Source organism: Cynocephalus volans, chromosome 4 (assembly GCF_027409185.1).
Source record: "Cynocephalus volans isolate mCynVol1 chromosome 4, mCynVol1.pri, whole genome shotgun sequence".
Lineage (NCBI taxonomy): Eukaryota > Metazoa > Chordata > Mammalia > Dermoptera > Cynocephalidae > Cynocephalus > Cynocephalus volans.
Window position 1 is genome coordinate 36,914,594 of NC_084463.1, and position 21,661 is coordinate 36,936,254.

Below are 21,661 nucleotides of genomic sequence, written 5' to 3' on the forward strand. Positions count from 1 at the left end.
TTCTTGTAACCTGTAACCTCACTCGGACAAGGGGTCACAGTGGCCTGGAGAGCTCTTCTTCCACATGTCCACTGGGTCCTGCCCCTGCTCAGGAGGCACCATCTACCACCCCATCCAAATGGATCTTCTGACAAACACGATCCCCCCATAGCTCCCACTCAACCACACAACAACCACCTACATTTTAACTGAGAGATAAATCATTAAAGAAACGGGTTTTATCTGTACCATGGAACATGGTTCAACCTTCAAAAAGAAGAAAAACCTGTCTTTTGCAACAACATGGATCAACCTTGGGGACAGCATGCTAAGTGATATCAGGCAGTCACAAAATGACAAATACTGTAGGATTCCACTGACATGGGCCTAAACTAGTCACACTCATCAAAGCAGAGTGGCATGGTGGTCTTTAGGGGTATGGGAGGGGTCAAGAGGGAGCTGCTGTGGAAAAGGTATGACATTTTGATTATGGCAGAGGAGTAGGTTCTAGAGATCTGCTGCACAGCATCCTGCCTGTATTTAATGCTGAACTGTACATTTAAACATTTCTACTAACACTGGGAGATCCATACGTGAGTGTGCGTGTGTGTGTGAGCATGCATGTGTGTGCTTTTGTGTGTATTTATCAGGACTATTTTTCTTTGAGTTGTATTTCATTACATGATGTATCACAGTATTTGATCCATTAATTTCTTAAAACATATTTAGGTTGCTTCTAGGTTTGCCTATTATGACTGAGGACTCTATAAGCATTTGTGTACAGGTGTCTGTGTGGACATAAACTTTTCTTTTTCATTTCTTTTGGGTTTTTTTTTGCAGCTTGGGATTTACTTAACTTTTTGCATATGAGCAAAGTCTGAAGTCACATAGCTTTGTTGGGAAATTGGGGTTATTCATCTCATTTTACACTGGGGGTTGGGTTCGGTGCCACGGCTCACCGTCTCCTCCCTGGCCCTGTGGACAGGGGGTCAGAGTGGACCCCAAGCATCGCCCCCTCATCCTGGTGCACCTGCCCAAGCTTTTTTTTTTTTTTTTTTTTTTTTTAGGGTAAAGACCAGGGGTGTGATGGCTGAGACCTACGGTGAGCCTGAGCTGACCTTTATATTAAAAACTTAAAGTTCTTTCCAGCGTGGCTGTGCCATGTCTCTTTCCCACCAGTGATGTCTTAGAGTTTCTGTCGCTCCACATCCCTGCCAGCCCTTGAGATTTTCATTCATTTTTATTTAGACATTCTAATAGGTGTGCGGTGGGATTTGATTGTGGTTTCAGTTTGCCTGACAGTGCTGAGCATCCTGTCATGGCTTTATGTAAAAATTCCATTTTATTTGTACTTGTTTTTGTGGGGTTCAGTGTGCTGTTTCCATACATGTATAGGCTGCAGAATGAGTCACTTCGGGTAGATAGCAGTTTTGTACCCATTAGTCTACACCTCCTCCTCCCCACCTCCCTCCCCTCCCAGCCTCTGGTAAACATTACTCTACTTCTATGAGAACCACTTTTTTATTTCTCTTTGCTTACCCATATGGCTGAGACTGATACAGGAGTTGCTCAGTTACCTGGGCTTGGGTTTCAGGACATGCCTCTGGGTTTCCTGCCACTCCTGAGGTCTCAGGCCCCCTCCTCTGACTTCTCCCCTGGGGAAAAGTTACTGTTGCCAGTTAGACCTGTTTTCAGCACCAACACAGGGAAAATGTGACCACAAGGGACTGTCTTTTGCAATCCAGTGGCTGGGGGTGCTCAATAGAGAGCACAGAACATTCTTGCATATATGCCTGATGCATATAACCAGGAACTAAACCTGAACTGAATATTCATTAGAGAAACTCTAAAAGCCAAATCCCAGTGAAGGCGGGGCCATTGCTCACTTTCCTGCAGGCAGTCGGCACTTGGCTGGCTGAGGTGTGCATTATGTTACTTTGTATCTAACTTACTTTCAGCAAGCTGCTGCTCACTCTCTTGAGCCAGCTTGCACTCTGTGCTGACCTTTAAGCACATTTTTGTTGTTGTTTAGTTTAGTTGTTTAGACTTGATGTCTGCCCTGAACTTTTGTTTTACACTTGGTGTGGGCCCCGCTCAGTCTCTGGAGCATGCCGCACTGTCTCTGTGGAATCTGCATTTCTTATCTGTTATATTAAACCTGTTTTCACTTTCCACTGTGACTCTGCCCTTAAATTCACTCCTGTGGTGGAGTCAAGAAACTGGTAAGAGAGCTGGGTGGGTTGAGGCCAACATCAGGCCCCCCGGAACCTACCTTCAACATAACTATTGGGAGTATAATTTTTAAAAATTATCTTCTTAACTCAATTTTACTATTTAATTTAAACTTAGCAATTATTGCTTAATCAACACCTGTAGTGGATTGATCGATGGTACCCAAAAAGATATGTCCACGTTCCAATCCTCAGAACCTCTGAATATGACCTTGTTTGGAAAAAGTCTTTGCAGATGCAATTAAGTTAAGGATCTTGAGGTTGGACCATCCTAATTATGTGGGCAGGCCTTAAATCCAATGGCAAGTGGCCCTGGAAGAGATGGAAAAGGAGAAGACGAAGACACAAAGATAAGGCCGCATGGCGACAGAGGCAGAGACTGGAGCACAGCCCCAGGCCAAGCAACACCTGGAGCCCCTGGAAGTTGGAAGACACAAGGAAGGGTTTTCTCCTAGAGCCGTCAGAGGGAGCTCATACGTGTCAACATCATGATTTTGTATTTTTTAAAAATATATATATTTATTATTAGGGCACAATTGATTGTCCATATCTGTGGGGGACAGCATTGAATATCAATATTGTGTGCAATATGTGGTGATTCAATCAGGGTAATTAGTATACTCTCCATTATACAATGGAGTCTATTTCGTGGCCCTTTACCAATTCCTCCCTTCCCTCCTCCGGTAACCTCAGTTCTGTTTTCTTCACTTAAAAGTTCAATGTATTATTGTGATCAAGGTGTCTTTCTGGGAAATGTCGCTTCTGGCGGAGGGGCCGGGATGGGGCCGCGCAGTCGCTGATGCAGGTGCGCAGGGCGGGCAGGCCCGGAGAGGGCGAGTCTGTCTGGGACTCCAGCTGCCGCTCTGACGGAGCAGAGGGAGATCCCCGCCCCAAGCAGCAGCGGCAGCCGTCGCCGCCGCCGCCGCCCGTAAGAAGCAGATGCCAGCGCTGCGACAGGGCACCCGCGTGCACACGTTCTGCGGCCGGCACAGGAAGGTGACCACGGTGACGTTGAGCTCCTGCAGGATCCGGGACACTGCTGCGTGCGTGCCCAGGCGCCCCCAGCCCATGGCCAGGCACTGGGTGCCGTGGGGCAGCTGCTGATTCTGCTGCGGCAGCTGGGCAACTGCGACCTCAGCGCAGAGGGTGGCTGGGCAGCCCAGCTAGAACGGGGCATGGGCAGGGGTGAGACCCTGTCCCCAGGACCCTGAGGCCACCCCTACTTCGGGCCCACCCACCTCCTGACCCCTCCCACCACAGCAGCACCTCAAAGGGCCTCTCTGCGTCCTCTGCACCTGCCATGAGCTCTGTCTGGACCCCAGGGGCCTCCCCTTTGTGGCATTTGTCACTCATGATCACATTCTTTCATTCATTCATTCACAAAGCACTTATTGGGTACCAACTGTGTAAGTCCTGTTCTAAGCCCCAAGGGTCCAGTAGTGAAGAACGCGGACAAGATCTCATGGCCTAGTACACAGTAGGTGCTCAATAGGTGTTTGCTGAAGGAATGAAGGAACGAGGGACCCATGAGCCCTGCTGGTCCCACCCCTCTGAGCTCCCCAGGTCCCCCCCAACCTGTACAAGGAGGATGTCATTGAGGCTCTGCTCCGGGTCATAATTGTTCCCAAACAGGTGAATGATGCTGAACCTCTGCTGGGTGGGCTCGGGGGTCAGCAGGTCGTGGGCCCCAGCGCTATGCTCACCTGGTTGTGGGGGCTGAGGGATCGGGGTGTTCATTTTAGGGGTATCCTGGGCTTGGGATCCATCAACCGGGCTTGAGCCTGACGCTCCCTGGGCAGGTGGGACCGTGGGGAGGGCCCCCCAGCCCGCCGTCCTCCCCGGGACAGGGCTGGGCCTCCCCCTTGGGCCCCGCTCACATTTCCTGCAGGCAGTGGGCGGCGGTCAGCACGAACCGCGGGTGAATCAAGGTGTCCCCCGCAAAAGTGGCTGCCTGGGGTCTACGGCAGCTGCAGAGACGCCATGCACGGCCGCGAGTGGGGCTGTGCTTCCTGCCCGTCCACAATGTCGGTGGCCCTTGCTCCACCTGCGGGACACGGGGTGTTAAGAGCCCACAGTCTGAGGGGACAGCAGAGCCGCTGGGCCACCTCAACGCAGTCCCTGACTGCTCCGGGCCTACGTCTCCCCATGTGCATCATGGGCATCCCGTGGCACCCAGCCCCGGTGGGCTGGTGGGAAGCAGGGCTCCGCGCCTGGGGTGGGGGCACCTGGTCCGGGTGGTTAGCACGACTATTGTCCCTGGGGGCCGGCTTCTAGTCCTGAAGGGTGGGGAGGTTTTTAAGAAGCAGAAAAAAATAAATAAATAAAAATAGCCAACATATGGACCCATTTTGCAGAAGGACAAACTGAGGTATTGAAAATCCTCTTCAGGCGAGGACTGGAATGGGGAAAGGTGGGGGACAGAGCCACGTGTATCCTCTCAGTCCCCCCCTGAGACCCACAGAAACACCTTCTCTCCAGCTTGAGGATTTGTGTTTCTCCTGGAGGGCAGTGGTTCTCAGTAAAGCCACAATCCTGTCACCCCCCATCCAGGGGACACTGGGCAATGTCTGAGGACATTTGTGGTTGTCACGACTGGAGGTGCTCCTGGCATGGAGTGGGTGGAGGCCAGGGACGCTGCTCAGCACCTGCAGTGCCCAGGACGGCCCCACCACGGAGAAGGATCCAGCCCTGCAGTGTCCTGGGGGAGAAGCCACAGTGCAGAGGAGACATTTATTTATTTATAAGTGACTCGTCTTTTAAAATGTTTTTAGTTTTTATTTTTTGTTTTGTTTTGTTTATTCTTTTTGTTTTTATTTATTTTTCACTTCTCTTTCACTGACTCATCATTATGAAAAATTTAAACCTAAAAGAGGAGGTCTCTAAACTTGGGGACAAAAAAAAAGTTTTTAACGTTTTCCTTTTTCTAGTTTTTTTAGTTTCCTCTTTTGGCAGCTGGCCAGTGTGGGGATCCAAACCCTTGACCTTGGTGTTAGCGACACTGTAACATTTCATTTTGAAATGATTTCACACTTACAGAAGTCCAGAGAGTTCCCGGATTCACCTGCCCCCGCTCCCTGGATGTTGTCATCTCACACAACTGAGGGGCTGCGGTCGAAACCAGGGAACGATCATCGATTCAACACGAAGACCTCATCCACAGACCTTCTGAATGTCCCCAGTGGTCCTTTTTCTGGTCCAGGATCCCACGTTGTGTCGTGTTTCTGGCTCCTTGGTCTCCGGTCAGGGACGGTTCCTCAACCCTTCCTTGCCTCTTGAGACTGTTGGACAGAACAGGTCAGTCACTCTGTAGGGTGGACCGAGGGACCCCTCAGCTGCAGTGCGTGTCCTCCTGGGACCGTGTCGGTAGGCCCGGGTGTCCACGTGTGTCATGCCAATGGTGATATAACCTTGACCACTTGGTTGGGGTGGTGCCTGCTGGGTTCCTCACTGTCGAGCTGTGATCCTCCTCTCTGGCTTTAATAAGTCTCTTGTGGGGGATCTTTTGAGACAAAAACACCCTGTTTCTCCCACGTTGAGCACTCGTGGTTGGGCGGTTGGGCTGTGCTGCCTCATCCCTCCTGCACCCGTTGGCTGGAATTCTACTCTAGGGACAGCCTATCCCTTCTCTGCGGGTGCGTGTGTAAGAATCAGACACCTGCCCGTCCCTGGGGAAGAGCCCCGCCATGTGCACCCACGAGGGCCCTCTGCAAGCTGGCGGCTGAGGGAAGTGGGGGCTATAGGCTGCGTCCTCGGCCCCTTCCTGTAACAACTGTGGTGGCGAAATAGGCAACGGCCAACCAGGGGGTCCCGAGGACCGAGGGCAGAACGAGGGCAGGGAAGGCGTGAGGACTCAGGCCAGGGGCCTCTCTCCGTCTCTGTCTCTGTCTCCCTGTCTCTGTCTCTCTCCATCTCTGTCTGTCTCCATCTGTCTGTCTCTGTCTCCCTCTCTCTGTCTCTCTCCATCTCTCTCTGTCTCCATCTCTCTGCCTCTGCCTCTCTCCTTCTCTGTCTCTGTCTCCCTGTCTCTGTCTCTCTCCATCTCTGTCTGTCTCCATCTGTCTGTCTCTGTCTCCCTGTCTCTGTCTCTCTCCATCTCTGTCTGTCTCCATCTCTCTGCCTCTGCCTCTCTCCTTCTCTGTCTCTGTCTCCCTGTCTCTGTCTCTCTCCATCTCTGTCTGTCTCCATCTGTCTGTCTCTGTCTCCCTGTCTCTGCCTCTCTCCATCTCTGTCTCTGTCTCCATCTGTCTGTCTCTGTCTCTCTGTCTCTCAGTCTCGCTTTCTCTTCTCCTTAAGAAGGAGGCTCTTTTCTTGAGTGATGGGAAGTTGTCTGTTTTACCCACCACGGCTGGGCCCCTCACAGTGGGCATATTTTTGCACCAATTGGAGACCTTCAAACGTGCACACATGCGGGTCTCTAGGCCCGCTGGGCACCCCAACGGGTTCTCTAGCCTCCAACCCAAGCCCGTCCACCTGCACCCCTCCGTGGCCCCCTCTCACATGATGTGTCAGCCCCCCAGACAATTCACAATCTGCTTCAAGAATTCACAAAACTAAGAGCTTTACAAAGAATCAGTGAATGGCACATGGGGTGGTGGGAGAAACGGGGCCTGGATAGCTGGGACATGGGGCAGAGGGATGTGTCTGCGATGGGGTCCCAAACTGTATCCCCAGAATCCAAGGCCTGAGAGGGCGTAGGGCCTATGTCACCCAGCAGTGTGCACACATGAGACCCCGAGCCGGGCTGACCCCCTGCCAGGTGGACCCAAGCCCAGCACCTCCCTGCTCAGGACAGGAAGGGAGCACCAAGGCTGGGGGAAGATGGGCAAGAACTGCCCCAGTCGGGGGTCCCATGGAACAGAGTCTGCTCCCAGCTTGGGGGGACACACACTCTTGGAACCAATCCCACCCCCAACTCCAGGTTTGTCATCTGGGCAGTGAACGGCCATGTCTCCAGCAGGGGCCCTATGACATCTGGGTTCCTGAGCCTTTTTTAGTACTGGGTGTCATTATTTTGTCTTTTTCTTTTTTTAATTTTATTTTTTAAAAGACGACTGGTTAGGGGATCGCAACCCTCGGTATGGTGTTGTCTGCACCATGCTCAGCCAGCGAGCGCACTGGCCATCCGTATATAGGATCTGAACTTGCGGCCTCAGCACTACCAGCGCCGCACTCTCCCGAGTAAGCCATGGGGCCGGCCCAGGAGATCTTAACCCTTGACTTGGTGTTGTCAGCACCACGCTCTCCCAAGTGAGCTAACTGGCCATCCCTATTTTTTCTTTATTTAATTTAAGTAATTTATTTATTTTTATTTTTTGGCGGCTCGCCGGTACAGGAATCAAACCCTGGATCTTTGTGTTATAACACGACTCTCTAACCATCTGAGCTAACCGGCCAGCCCTAGAAACTCTTTATATATTAAACTTATTATAATTATATGCTATTATAAGTTGTTAAAAATATATTCACATGGTGCTGATAACACCAAAGTCTGAGGTTTGATCCCTGTATCAGCCAGCCAAAACACACACACACACACACACACACACACACACACACACACACACACACACACACACATTCAAAATAAGGCATGTAAAATGCAATACAAGGGTTTGAAATTTTTATTTTAATAAAGACATTTTATCTAGTTTAATACAATTATATATGACATAACTACATAGTTATCTATACCACTTATATATACAATTACACTTATTATTTAATGGTCATATTTTAGCTCTTTATGTATCAGGCACATTAGCCATCTATGATCCAAGTGGCCAATATTGTTTCCAGGTTTCCCATGCATGGCACTGCACAAAATAACCTCCACCAAAAGGAGAGGGGGTGAAGGGGCCTCAGGATTGCATAGATCTGGGTTCAAAGTTCACACGAGCTCTATGACCTCAGGTGCGTCACCGAATCTCTTTGAAACTCAGCATCCCCTCTTCCAGGTGGACGTAACGACAGTCCCTGTTTTTCGGCATCTGTACAATTACTGCGCTTGGGGTGATACCCCTAATGCCGACTAATGTTCCATTCACCCTCCCCAGAGCCATGGGGCCTGTCTCCTGCTCCCAGCCCTGTCCACCCTGGTGAAGCAGAAATCAGGAGCAGAGGAGAAATGGCTTCTTTATTAGAGTCACGAGTACAGGGGCTGGGGGTGGGGGGCAGGCCTGGAGGTGTGGGGGCATGCAGAGTGCCCTGGGATATGAAGGTCAAGGCTGGGTTCCACAGCAGGTCACAGGCTCCGCACGGCTTGCTGGGGCTTCCCTCAGGCCAGCAGGGGGCTGAGGACAGAATCGATACAGTTTTGGAAGCATGCCACGCAGGTGAAGAAGTCGGGACCCCGGCCGCAGGGCTCCATGGTGAAGGAGGCCACACCATGGGCCAGACCCTTGAGGGGGCTGCCCCCGTCACCCTGGGTGGGCAGCAGGCATGTCAGGATGACCCCGTCCCTGCTCCACCCTGCACCCCAGCCAGCACCACTGACCAGACAGCTGCTCCCACAACTTCCTGCTCCTGGAACCACAAATCCAACCCCAGGCACTTTGCATGCTCTGTTCCCTCTCTCTGCATGCTGTTCCCCACACCCTTCGCCTGGCTAACCCCTAGTTGAATTTTGGGTCCCAGATGACTCCAGGAACTTCCTGGCACCCCCAGGCTGGGTCAGATGCCCCCTGAGGCCCCCAGCAATCACAATGTCTGACAGCCCCCCACACTTCTGGGTCTGGGAACTACAAAAATGCAGGCTTTGCTCTGTCTTGTTCCCTGGGGTGTCCCCAGGTGCCAGCGCAGGACTTGGCACACGGTAGGTGTTTAGTAAGTGCTGTTTCTCTGTTTCTCAAGTTAAAATGCTCAGTCCTGCTCCCCACCGCACCCGAGTCTCCTTTGACCTGGATTCGCTTTCTCCTGCCACTGGGAGCTCAAGTCCTCACATGACGCCTCCTCCCGCCATGAGGAGCCCACGCTGGGTCTGCACCTGGCCTGGCCATACCTGGCAGATTCCACCCTGGTGGGTGAGCACAACAGTGCACACACTGTTGTGGCAACAGTGCTCTTTGGGGGTCACCGTCATGTTGACGACCCTTGGGAAGCAGGAGGGACGTCCCCCAGTCTGCCAGGTCCCCCAGCCGGCCACCTGGCAGCTGGTGCCAGCTTCCACGATGACATTCTGCTAGGTCAGCGGCACCAGCACCACGTTGCTGGTGAGGTTGGCCTCATGGTCCTGCTAGGGAGGGAAACTGAGTCAGGGGAGAGAGGCACTATGGGGCCTCACAGGGCCGCAGCTAGAACAGAAGTGGCAGCAACATGAATTTTGATCTGTAAGTGGTTTGATTGCAAATCCCGGCTGGGGAAGTAACCTGCTGTGGGATGCTGGCTAAATCCCTCTCTGGGCCTCTGGTTCCTCCCCCACAGAAAAAGAATAACAAATCATTCCTACCACAAAGGTGGTCTGGTGCATAGAAGAAGACCCTGAATGCAAAAGGGCTTACCCTGGAAGTGCAGATACAAACAGCAAGGCCAGTCGGCCAAAAAACAGTTAAAAAATCATAATGCCCAATGTCAGTGAAGCTGTGGGAAAATGGGCAGTTTTAAATTCTGCTGGAGAGGAGGGTAAACTTTTCTGGTCATTTTAGCTGCCTGGGACGGAGAAATTTTTGTAAGAACAGTGTATGAAGAAGTTCCCTGTGATTCTGTTGTAACAAAAGCACCTGGAAACAACTTCAGCGTCCCCCACAGGGGCTAGATAAATGGCCTGTGGTGTGTCTCAGGACGTTTGCTGTATTTTTTAAACCATCAATGAAACACACACATGAGTTCCTCTCTCCCTTAGGCCCCTCGGGTGGCGCCCCCCCACCCCCAGTGCGTCTCCAGCTGTAAAAATGAAGCCATAGCCAGTCCTATAGCGAGGGGCTCCTCCACCGAGGTCAGGAGGCTTCTCCCACACATTTAATGAAACTTTCAGTTCCAGTAGTTCTGTTACACTCTTTCCTAAGGTACTAATCTCTTTGTAAATATCCTCCTTCATATCCTGGAAAATTTTTTTTCTCATTTTGTTGGGTCACCTAACTGATTGTTTTTGTATCTCACTGAGTTTCCTTAAGATTGTTTTTGGGGCGTCCAGTCAAGATGGCAGAATAGATGGTTCCCAGTGTTACTCTCTCCCACATATCAACCAATTTACAACTATTAAAAGCAATGACAGAAAATCTCAGGCTGCTAGAGCTCAGGGGAAGAGGAGGAGAGATCTGCAGAGTTCATGTAGGCAGAAGAAGCCACAGTGAGAGAAAGAGAAAGAAAGGATCACTCTCACCATTTCAAATCCCAGATGCTTCCAAGCTGGAGCTGGTGAGTGCATGGAGCAAGAGCTGGCAATGCTTGGATGTGGCAGGGGAGAAGAGGGTCTTGGTAGCCTTCAGACCAGCAAGACTGCTAACAGGGTTCCTGTGGATGCAGATAGGAGTGAGGAGCCAGAAAAACTGAAAAAAGGAGCCACTCAGAGGCTGGAGAGTCATTGCAAGGGTTTAGAGTGCAATGGTGGGGGAGACGGGTGAAACTGGGACACAGCATGGACAGCTGATCAGCCCACCAATCAGTGCAGGACCACTTAGTGGACACCAGTCAGGAATATGGAACCGTAGGGGGTGAAGTTTGCTGAAAAGACTCAGGCCCAGATCAGAATTTCCACAAACCTACATGTACCAGATCTCAGATGTCAACAATTAAAACCTGAGCTGCACAAAAAGCTTTCTGCAAGGAATCAGCAGCTGAGCAACAATTTAGCTCACCTACAGAGCTCGAGTGCTGGTCCCCAAAAGAAGGTCCTCCATTTTAGAAGTAAGCAAAGGAAAACAAATGAGTTCCAGTGTAGAATTTAAGTAATGGGAACTGCAAATAATCCAACACAGAACTGAAAGAAAAACCAAAATACCCACAGACCAGAGACAAAGTTTGATATTAACTAGTAAAGGTCTAATACCACCAAAGAATACCTATAAAACTTAGAATGACTGGAAGCTTCCTGGGCTCCCAAGCCAGGGATCACAGAGGTCTGGGGGCCTCAGCCATGCCCCTCTGCTGTTGGAACCAGGCCAGCAATGACCCTCAGGCCACTACAGGAAGCACCCTGATCACCTGAGCCATGGAAGTGGGGCACCAAGGGCTCTGGCCATGCCCCCTCACATCCACAACCTGCCCAGTGATGACCATCGAGCTGCCACAGGAAGCACACCAGTCTCCTGAGCCAGGGCAGTGAGGTGCTGAAGTCTTCAGCCACACCCCCGACATCTGCATCCAGCCCAGCAATGACTGAACCACCACTGGAATCCCCCTTGTCTCCCCTGCAGGAGCAGGGAGTGCCACAGGCCTCAACCACACCCCCTTCCTCCTTCTCCCATGCTATTTCCTTCCCCCTTCCCATCTCCTCTACCCCCAACTGCTCCACAACACCACCTTAGAATTAAAAAATATATACATAACTAAATAAATAAACTTTAAAAAACGTAAAGGTTGCTTTCAGAATTCCTTTTCATTCATTTCAAGGATTTCATGCTCTACGGAGATCCTCTTAGAATGAGTTTGTTATAACCTAATACGGTAGAAAAGGAGATGCTCCTAAGGGGAAAGGTAACAAAAAAAATGGTAGCATAATTGGACTATCTACTAAGAAGTAACAACCTATTTCAGAATTGGGACTGTAGCAGCTATTTTGTAGGTATTTTAACTTTTGCTCACTGTCATCAAAGCTCATATAAAGTACACTGATGGTAGCGAACATTACAATTAAGGCTCCAGGAGCATAGCTGGCTAAACATCTCACAATGATAGGGTTGAATATTTGATTCATTGTCTATTTGGATATAAAAAATGAACAAAACATGGTAAAGGATGCTGAGAGGGAAAAGTGATTTGAGGAAGCAAACACCCATGATGTTTTCAGGCTGAGCAAGTATAACCTGTATCAGTATAGACATGTGTCCATGTATGCATCCATTTCTCACTTCCCTTAAAACAGTCAAAATGCCTGGCCTTGAAATAACTGAATTTTTCTTTTTTGCCTGTAAAATTATTGCCAGAATTTGAAAGTTCAATCATCTGGAAGATTAGTTATTTTATTCTTACTAATAGTGAAGTGGTAAATATAGTCAAAATAATTAAATTTTCTACATTTTAACACTTTGATATTGCAACTTATGTTCTGTAGGTATTATACATTCTGAATGTAAACTACAGTATCATTTTTAATTTTTATGTAGTAGAAGGATAATTAAATTATAATCACCCACCATTTTTTTTTACTTGTGATATTGGACAAATTACTTTTTTTTTTCCCTGAAACACTATTTCCTTTTAAAGAAATGGATAATAATATTTGGTCAGCCAAATATAGGGGAGTGTTATGAAATAATGTGTAGAAGTGGGTAAAATCTTAGCTTTAAAAATCAAAAAGTTGCTGGCATAAATTTTCCAAAGTAGATAATTGTATAATAGAGAACACGATTTGGAGATGTATTCTTTCTCATTTTTTAAGAAATATATGTTGATGTTTTTGACCACTTATTAGAGTACAATTTAGTTTCACTGTTTACATTTATAATGTTGTACAACCACATCACCACATGTAGAATACATAGTGTATTTCCCAGATAAACAAAACTATGGAAATTCAGTCCCACACTGCCAGCGCCATAAGGAACCCTCAAGGGAGTCCTGTGCCTAGAAAAAATAAAATAAAATAAAACAATCACAACCATGAATACATGAGGAAGAACAAATTCCACTGGTAGAGCACACAGGCAAATGAGAAAGAGAAAAGAAACTATGTCATTCTACCCCCAAAACCCAACGAATTCTGAAGCCAAACAACAGGGAAATAAAGGAACAAAAGATACTTAAAACAACCACAAAAAAGTAATTAAATGACAGGAGTTAGACAATACCTTTCAATAACAATGCTACATGGTAATGGATTGAACTACCCACTCAAAGTACATCAAGTGGCCAGATGGATTAAAAAAAACAGACCCAACTATATGCTACCAACAGGAAACCAGTTTCACCTATAAAGACTCACACAGACTACTAGAGAGAGGACGGGAAAATATATGCCATGCAAATGGAAACCAAAAATGAACAGAAGTAGCTATTCTTATATCAGATAAAGTAGGCTTTAAGCCAAAAACTGTAAAAAGACACAAAGAAGGACATTACATAATGATAAAAGGATCTATCCACCAAGAAGACATAACAATCATAAATGTATATGCTCCCAACATTGGCATACCCAGATATATAAAGCAAACATTATTCCACCTAAGGAGAGAGATAGACCTCAAAACAATATTAGTTGGGGAACTGAACACTGTCCTCTCAGCACTACCCATATCATGTAGGCAACAAACCCATCGAGAAAGACAGGATTTAAACTACACCAGAGACCAGCTTAACTTGGTGGATATATATAGAACATTTTACCCAACAAGTAGAGAATATACATTCTCCTCACCAGCACATGGAACATTCTCCACAACAGACCACATATTAGATCACAAATCAAGTATCAACACATTTTTAAAAATTGAAATTGTTTCATGCACCTTCTCAGACCACAATGGATTAAAACTGAAATCAGCAATAAATGATACTTTGGAAACCATACAAATACATGGTAATTAAACGGCATGCTCCTTAGTGACATATGGGTTCAACAAGAAATCAAATAGAAAATCAAAAAGTTTCTCGAAACAAAAGATAATAGTGACACAACATACCAAAACCTATTGGATACTGCAAAAGCAGTACTGAGAGGAAAGTATATTGCAATAAATGCTTACATCAAACAAATAGAAAGACTTCAAATAAAGAATCTAACGTTACACCACTAAATAAAGCCTAGAAAAAAAGAACAATTCAATCCCAAAGTTAATAGATCAAAAGAAATAATTTAAAGCACATCAGAACTAAACGAAATACAAACCAAAAATATGATACAAAAGATCAAAGAAACAAAAAAGCTGGGATTTTTTTTTGAGAATATAAACAAAATAGACAAACTATTAACCAAATTAACTGAAAAAAGGGGAGAGAAGATCCAAATAACAAAAATCAGAAATTAAAAGGCGACATCACAACTGACACCTCAGAAATACAAAGAATATCTAGATATTACTATCACTACATGCCAACAATTTGAAAACCTGGATGAAATGTATAAATTTCTGGACACTTACAAACAACCAACACTAATTCAAGAAGACATAGAAAAACTGAACAGATCCATAATGAGAAATGAGATTGAAGCACTATTCAGAAATCTTCCAACAATGAAAAGCCTGGGACCGGATGGCTTCACTGCTGAATTTCTACCAAACCTTTAAAGAGGAATTGATACCAATTCTTTCCAAACTATTCCAAAAAATTGAAACAGAGGCCATTCTCTCAAACTCATTCTATGAGGCCAGCATAACGCTGACACCAAAATCAGATCACACTCAAAAAATGAAAACTACAGGCCAATATCCTTGATGAATTTAGACACAAAAATTGTCACCAAAATACTAGCAAACAGAACACAGCCAAGCATCAAAAAGATTATATATCACCATCAACTGGGATTTATCCTAGGGATGAAAGGATAGTTTAACATATGCCAGTCAATAAATGCGATACTCCACATAAAAAACAAAGAAACAAACAAACAAACAACAAAACCAAGAACAAAAACCACAGGATCATATCAATACATGCAGAAAAACATTTGACCAAATTCAACATTCCTTCAAGATAAAGACTCTCAACAAATTAGGTATAGAAGGAAGGTTTCTCAATAAAATTTAAAAAATATATATGTGTCTGGACTTAGGGAAGATACAGATCAGAGAAACCTAGGACATGTTTCTCCCATAGAAGACAAGAGCAGACTCTTCACCACCATCACAGCACTCACGGATGACATCATCAGGAACGAGGACCATTATCCGCCCTCCCACTGTGAGTTTTGCCCCATCCCATACTGCTGTTGCCTGTAGCACAGCCCCAGACACTGCTGTTTCCAGAGCCACCCAAACTGGAACTACAGCTCTTACCAGGCCAGATGTGCACAGGGTCCCTGCCCACATTGCTACACCATTCAGCCCGGCCATGTGAGGATCCCCTGCCACAGCCACCTGCAGTGCAACAGACTTTGCTAGCAGCTGTCTACACCCCCACACCAGCCAGACTTACCAGGCATGGGACTCCCATCTAAGCCGCCTCAACGGACAGCACAGCTTGCAGGTCCCCCTCCCATAGTTACATGCAGCGTAGCCATCACACTAGCAGGACTGGCTGTGGCTGATAGAGTGAGCAAGGAAGCAGCAGAAACCAGCACTGCTGATCCTGCTGTGAATTAATCCTGCAGCTTCCAAGCCCAAGAGGGAGTGAGTGAAGCAGATGCAATCTGCAGAACTACTGCACCTGCAGCAAATTAACCCTGCAGCTGGTAGAGCCACTGAGGGAGTGAGTGAGGAAGTGGCAGACCCCAGCACCACTGCCCCTGCAGTGAATTGACCCTGCAGTCCCTAGGGCCACTGCAGACAAGAGTGGGGCAGTTGCAGCCATTGCTGCTGCTGTTGTCACCATGAGGTAACTCCATTGAAATCTAGGACATCACCAAGGACACCACAGACAAGAGTGAGGCAGTTCCAACCACTGGCAGTGCTGCTGCCCCCATGAGGTAACCTCCCTTCTGCTGTGGACACTGCAGAGGCATCAAAGCCTGTTGTAGCTAACAGCACCACTTACACTCCACAAGGGAGCCCTACTTCCACTGTGGACAGTACAGATGGGAAGGAGACAGGGACAGCCTCTGGTACCACTGCTGTCACCATAAGGTAAACCTGCTGTCATTGCACAAACACCAAACTCAAGGGAGTCAGTCGTAGCTGCCAGTGCTGCTGCCACCATCACAATGAAACCCCTCTACTGCTGTGAACACTGTGGATGCAAGAGAGGCAGTTACAGCCACCAGTGCAGAGGCCACCTCTGCAAGTTACCCTAGCTGTTGCTGCAGTCACTGTAGCTGCACAGGCAGATGTGGAGGTCACTACAGCCAAGTGGGTGGCTAGTGCAACTATCACCGCTGGAGTCACTGCCACCACCAGCACTACCGGATAGCCACCATCATTGAGCAAGCAGCCTGCCACTGCTGGGGCCACTGCTGCTATGCAAGCAAACCACCAAAGCCACTGCCACAACCGCTACCACCATAAGGGTGGCATGCTACCATAGCAGCAGCCACAGCAGACACTGCAGCTGTGCAGGCAGAGAGCCAACCACTCATCTGAATTGACACAGAGAGGGCCACCAACAAAGTCCAGGCAAAGAAAGTAAAAGCTGAAGAAATTGCTCTTTCAGATGACTAAATATCAACATAAAGATATTAAAAACATGAAAAAAAATTAGTCCAACAAACGAATATAATGACTCTCAAGAGCGAGACCCCATAGGACAGGAACTATTTGAAATGACTGAAAAGGAATTCCGTGTAAAAATCTTTAGGAAACCTAATGATATACAAGAAGACACACTTAAGTGACACCATAAACTGAGCAAAACTATCCAGGATATGAAGGAGGAAATCCACAGAGATTAATACTTTTAAAAAGAATGTAACAGAACTCATGGAACTGCAGAAGTCATTCAGTGAAATAAAAAACACAACTGAATGCTTAAGTAACAGGATAGAGCAAGCAGAAAACAGAATTTCTGATCTTGAAGATAATCTCTTCAAAATAACTCAGGTGGCTAAAAAAATTAATTTAAAAATATGAAGATAATCTAAGAAAGATATCAGATAACCTAAAGCATACAAAAGTCCAAGTTATGGGTATTCCTGAAGGTGAGAAGAAAGGAAAAGGCACTGAGAACATACTCAGTGAAATCATAGCAGAAACCTTCCCAGGTGTAGGGACAGACATGGACCTTCAGATTCAAGCAGCTCAAAATCCCTAAGCAGTTTCAGTCCAAAAAAGGTCTTCTCCAAGACACATTGTAGTCAAACTGTTCAAAGACAAAGACAAAACAGAATCCTAAAGACTGGAAGAGAAAACTGTCAAGTCACATTTAAAGGTGTCCCCATTAGTCTAATGGCAGACATCTCAACAGAAACTCTAGAAGCCAGAAGAGAAAGGAATGAAAAACTCAAAACACTAAAAACAAAAAACAAAAAACAAAAAACTCCCTGACAAGAATGCTATATCCAGTGCAGATATCATTTAGAAGTGAAGAAGAAATCGTTTATTTCCCAGACAGACAAAAACTACTAGAATTCACCACTACATGACCAGTCCTACAAGAAATCTCAAGGGAGTCCTGCATCTGGAATGCAATAGAAGATAATCACTTCCATGAATACACAAGAAAGAAAAAAAGCCATGAGTAGAAAAAAATGCAAATGAGAAACAAAAATAAACTGTATCTTACCACTTCATAAAAAGAAAAACATCAAAGAAAAACAATAAAAAGGGATGAAAGAAACATGAGATATTCAAAACATCCAAGTGAAAAATGATAAAATGCCAGAAGTAATACAATACTTTTCAGTGACAACCCTAAATGTATGGATTAAATTACCACCTCAAAAGACACATGCTGGCTAATTGGATTAAAAATCTAGACTCTATTACATGCTGTTTACAAGAGACACATTTCACCTGAAAAGATACACACAGACTAAGAAGGAAGGGATGGAAAAAGTTATACCAAAAAAAAAAAAAAAATGGAAATCAAAAACGAGCAGGAGTAGCTATTCTTGTATCAGATATGATAGACTTTAAACCAAAAATAAAAAGAGACTAAGAAGGCCACTATATAATAATAAAGGGATATATCCAGCAAGAAGACATAACAATCATAAATATATATTCTTCCAACATTGGAGCATTCAGATATATTAAAAAAACACTATTAGGCTTAAGGAAAGAGATAGACCCTAATATATAATACTAGGGGACCTAAAAACCCCTCTCTCAACATTAGACAGATCATCTAGGCAACAAGTCAATAGAGAAACACAGGATTTAAACCACACTTTAGACCAAATGGACATGGCAGATATCTACAGAACATTTCATACCACAACTACAAATATTCATATTTCTCACTAGTTCACTGAATAATCTCCAGGATAGAGCCCATGCTAGGTCACAAATCAAGCCTCAATAAATTTTTTAGAAGTTGACATCATTTCAAGTATCTTTTTATACCACAATGTATTAAAACGAGAGATCAACAAAAACTGAAACTCTGGAAACTATACAAACACATGGAAATTAAACAACATGCTCCTGAATACCATATTGGTCCAAGAACAAATTAAGCAGGAAATCAAAAAATCTCTCAAAACTAATGAAAATAGTGAAACATCAAACCAAAACATGTGCGATGCTGCAAATGCAGTTCTAAGAGGGAAGTTTATTGCATGAAATGCTTGCATCAGAAGAATAGAAAGTTTTCAAATTAACAACCTAAAACTACACCTCAAAGAATTAGAAAAACAAGAACAATTCAATCCCAAATGAAGTAGACAGAAAGAAATAATTAGGATTAGAGCAGAACTAAATGAAACAGAAACTCAAAAAAGATGCAAAAGATCAATCAAACAAAAAGTTGGTTTTTTTTTTTGAGAAGATAAATAAAATACACAAACCATCAGCCAGACAACTTAAAAAAGAAGAGTGAAGACCTAAATTAAAAAATTAGAGATGAAAAAGGAGACATAACAACCAATACCACAGAAATATAAATAATCATTACAGACTATTATGAACAACTACATGCCAACAAATTTAAAAACCTGGAAGAAATGAATAAATTTCTAGACTAAACCAAGAAGAAATAGAAAATCTGAACAGACCAATAACAAGCAAAGAGATTGAAGCAGTAATCAGAATTCTTCCAACAAAGAAGAGCCCAGTATCGGATGGCTTAACTGCTGAATTCTACCAAACATTTAAAGAGGGATTAATACTAATTCTTTTGAAGCCATACCAAAAAATTGAAACCGAAGCCATTTTCTCCAAGTCATTTTATGAAGCCAGTATCACACTGATACCAAAACCAGACAAAGGTTCAACAAAAAAAGACAAGTACAGGCCAATGAATATCCAGAACATATATCCTTGATGAACATAGATGCAAAAATATTCAACAAAATATTAGCAAACAGAATACAGCAGCACATCAAAAAAAATTATACACCATGATCAAGTGAGATTCATCCCATGGATGCAGGGATGGTTCAACATATGCAAACCAATAAATGTGATACACCTCATCAAAAGATATCAAGGAAAACACCGTATGTTTATCTCAGTAGATGTAGAAAAAGCATGTGACAAAATTCAATATCCATTCATGATAAAGACTCTCAGCAATTTAAGTATAGAAGAAAAGTGTTTCAACATAATAAATGCCATATATGAGAAACCCTCTGCCAATATCACCCTGAGTGGGGAAAAGTAGAAAACTTTTCCCTTGAGAACAAAAATGAGACAAGGATGCCACTCTCACAACTCCTACTCAAAGATTTCTTGAACTACTAGCCAGAGTAATCCAGCAAGACAAAGAATAAAGGATATCCAGATTGGAAAAGATGAAGTTAAGTAGTCTCAATTTGATGATTACATGATCCTATATATAGAACAGCCCAAAATCTCTACAAAATACTCTTAGAGTTGATAAATGTCGGTAGCAAAGTTGCTGGATAGAAAATCAACATGCAAAAATTGGTAGTGATTTTATACTCCAACAATGATCTAGCAGAAAAAGAAGTCAAGGAAGCAAGCCCATTTACAATAGTCACAAAAAAATTAAAGTGTATGGGAATCAAGTGCATGAAGGAGATGAAAAAATGGCCACAGTGAAAACTATTAATCGCTGTTGAAAGAAATTAAAGAGTATACAAAAGATGGAAAGACACTCCTTGCTTGTGGAGTGGAAGAATTAATATTTTGAAAATGTCCATACTTCTCAGAGCAATCTACAGATTCGATGCAATACCCATCAAAATACCAATGTCATTCTTCACAGAAATGGAAAAAACAATCCTAACATGCATATGGAGCAACAAAAGACCCTGAATAGCCAAGGCAATCCTGAGTGAGCGAGCAATCAATCAATCAATCAATCAATCAATAAATAAAGCTGGAGCATAACACTACCTGAATTCAAACTATACTAACAAGCTATGTAACCAAAACAGCGTGGTTCTGGGATAAAAATAGACAAATCTCTATAATGAGAACTACAAACCACTGCTGAGATAAATCAGAGAGGATACAAGAAGATGGAAAGATATCCCATGCTCTTGGATTGGAAGAATCAACATAGTGAAAATGTCCATACTACCCAAAGTGATATACAAATTCAATGCAATACCCATCAAAATTCCAATGTCATTTTCCTCAGAAATGTAAAGAACTATCCAGACATTTATATGGAATAACAAAAGACCATGCATAGCCAAAGCAACACTGAACAAAAAAAATAAAGCTGGAGGCATAACACTACCTGACTTTAAACTATACTACAAAGCTATAATAACCAAAACAGTATGATACTGGCATAAAAACAGACACACTGATCAACGGAAGAGAATAGAGAACCCAGAAATCAACCCACACACCTACAGCCATCTGATTGTTGACAAAGGCACCAAGCCTATACACTGGGGAAGAGACTGCCTCTTTAGCAAATGGTGCTGGGAGAACTGGATATCAATATGCAGGAGAATGAAACTAGACCCACACCTTTCATCATACACTAAAGTCAACTCAAAATGGATTAAAGAATTAAATATACACCCTGAAACAATAAAACTTCTTAAAGAAAACATAAGAGAAACACTTCAGGAAATAGGACTGGACACAGACTTCATGAATATGACCCCCAAAGCATGGGCAACCAAAGGAAAAATAAACAGATGGGATTATATCAAACTAAAGAGCTTCTGCACAGCAAAAGAAACAATTAACATAGTTAAAAGACAACCAACAGAGTGGGAGAATATATTTGCAAAATATACAGCTGACAAAGGATGAATATAGAAAATATACAAGGAACACAAACAACTTTACAAGATAAAAACAAGCAACCCAATTAAAAAATGGGCAAAAGAGCTAAGTAGGCATTTCTCTAAGGAAGATATACAAATGGCCAACAGACAGATGAAAAAATGCTCAACATCACTCAGCATCCAGGAAATGCAAATCAAAACTACACTGATATACCATCTCATCATATTTAGGATGGCTAATATCTGAAAGACTCTGAATGATAAATGCTGGCAAGGTTGCAGAGAAAAAGGAACTCTCATACATTGTTGGTGGGACTGCAAAATGGTGCAGCCTCTATGGAAAATGGTATGGAGGTTCCTCAAACAATTGCAGATAGATCTACCATATGACCCA

The 21,661-nt window shown here is 44.6% G+C and overlaps 1 pseudogene; it reads right to left on the reverse strand.

The window, feature by feature from the left end:
* Positions 1-2,926: 2,926 nt before the first annotated feature.
* On the reverse strand, positions 2,927-4,243 carry LOC134375998 (myeloblastin-like; annotated as a pseudogene).
* Positions 4,244-21,661: the final 17,418 nt, after the last annotated feature.